Source organism: Entamoeba invadens, assembly GCF_000330505.1.
Source record: "Entamoeba invadens IP1 unplaced genomic scaffold scaff_1105074724775, whole genome shotgun sequence".
Taxonomy (NCBI): Eukaryota; Evosea; order Mastigamoebida; family Endamoebidae; genus Entamoeba; species Entamoeba invadens.
The window spans coordinates 245461-248164 of NW_004443536.1; positions in this window are offsets into that span (position 1 = coordinate 245461).

Below are 2704 nucleotides of genomic sequence, written 5' to 3' on the forward strand. Positions count from 1 at the left end.
ACAAATTAATATAATAATGTTAATAAATGAATACATAATATAAACAATGAATCAAATGTGACAAAGATGGTAAAGTAATTTGTGAAATCAATTTGAAAAGTAATCTAAATACCATATGGATAGTTAACGATATACCCCGTTAGCTGACCGAACTATAGATGACTTACAAACTATATTTTATATAATACAATAATAATAAATATATGGATTTATTAATTATAATTTTAACATTGTTATTTATAACCATATTAATTATTAATTAATTAACTATAAAACAATATTATTATTATGTAATATAGTTAATTTATATTTATTAATATAATTGTTAAATATTAAAAATTTGTTATAAATTATAATTAATTATATTATTAATCAAATTTATTCAAAAACCATATTTGATAATATATTTATTTCATGTCACAACCTATAATTTTCTCAATCTAAATAGTAAAAATACCAATTATTTAACTAATCCAAATAAAGACTGTTATACTATATTATTGTTATTATTATACCATTTTATTTCACCTGAAACGATGCGTTTGTAAGTGCTGTTATTTTTTATTGTTTCTTTATTAAAAATACAATATTGTTTTTAAAATAATCGGGATGTTTGTGGAAAATATAGCCCATTTGTTAGGTATTAAAGAATCTAACTTAACAATCCTTATATTCAAAACCCTAAAACCGAAAACTGCTACTTTTTTAAATATAGAAATCGCCCACAGTCAGCGACACGTATTAGGATTAAGGATTACAGTAAAGAAAATGAACCTTAGCCCGGGAAATGTACTTTAGCCCAAAGTAATTCCTATATTTTTCTTTAAAAACACGGGTTTTTACTAAAAAAACAAATATTTTAGAAAATTGACTTTTATATCGGTATAGTTTATTAGTTTAATATAACAATAGAAATAAATTAGTTTTTCTTTGGGCTAAGGTTAATTTCCTGGGCTAAAATTTAATGGCCTAACTGTAAGTGAAAGGAGCCTAAAAAGTTTTAACATAAAGCAGAAAATTGATCAACCATGCTCCGAACAAAGAGAAAAATGGCTTGAGGAACACTAACAAACGATGGTAAAGCATTATAATGACTTTACTGTTGAAATGATTTGTTTTTTTTCAATGTGTTATAATCTTGTATCTCATCAAAATTCGCTAAACCCTATAGACACAAAAGCGTATTATTAATTTATGTGTTTTTATAATTGTTTCAAAAATATACTCTGTTTTTGTAAACTTACAAACTTGATCAAAATCCTTTAATTGGTCATTTTTATGTTGCTATTTTGCCTACTTTATTATTGTAACTGATGTTTATCGTTGAAGGTTTATCGAATAACATTTCTATAAACCTTAATATATTATTTGTTTATTGGCATTAATTTTTTTCCACCTCCACATTTAAAAATTTGATGGGTTGGAACAAAATTTTCAAAATTCACTTTCAATATTTTTTTAATGGTACTGGTTGAAATGTAATGTGAATTGCAAAAAGTAACATGAATACTTTGCTGATAATGGATATAAACAATAAAAAAAATAATGCACATACAACAATCTTTATAAAGAATACAAACTTTCCAAAAACCAATAACATTAACTGTGTATCTAATTTGTTTTTTTTTCAGACATTACAACGTAACAAGATTTTTGACAACTTTTGTCTGTCTGTTATATATTTCACCCTTTATTATTCACGATAAAGCGACAAATCATTTGAAGGGTTTTTATCAGAAAAATAAAATAGAACAAACAATCATTAAAATTGTTTTTAGTGTCAAATCTATTATTATTTTTATAACAATTTCCCTCCATTACATATAATTTATATATTTTTTATATTATTGTCTGACTTCTTGTCCAATATATGGACTGTTTAACCAATTGTTTGTTAATAACTTTTGACAAGTTGATGCATATAATTACACATTTTTAATAATCTATTGAAAAGAGTGTTTAAAATAAATAAGGTAAACAATAACTATATTTTGATTTTCCAAACAACCAAAAAATCAATTATTTGTTTATCGATGCTATTTTATTGATTTATTTGGTGTATATTTTTAATTTTTGTTGTGTTTTACATTATGAGTAATTTATCTTTTTGTTGTCAATTAAAATTTTTAAATTTTTATTATTATTCTTTATATTTGAATTGCTTGATAATCAATTGCAGAAACATCACAGTCTGTAAAAGCGATGTATAATAGATTCGTTTTATCGTTATTATATTTTACAACTATTTCGACTCTATCAAATTCATTATAACATAAAAGCGTGTAACTCAATGTTAATATCAACCACTGTTATCAATTTGCGTCATTCAGTTAACATAACCAAATTTATTTTTTATTGCGACTATTATTATTTATTTGTTTTATCAAACACAAAATAGCAATTATCACGTTAGTTATCTGATTTTTTATCATAGTCTTTAGATTTGATTAATATTTTCTCGGAGTTGCCAGAAAAAAGTTTGTCTCGATAAGATTAACTTTTTTATTATGAAAAACCATTTTTATTGGTTATTATTTGTATTTTTATTGTTATTTAAATTTACATAACTTACGAGCAGGACAAATTCAATAAATTATAAACGCCTTTTTGAAATTAAATACAGAAATTGTACATGTTAGTTAAAAATGTAAGTTATTACCATGATCGATCTTGGCTAATTTTACATATTAACACTTTCACACAG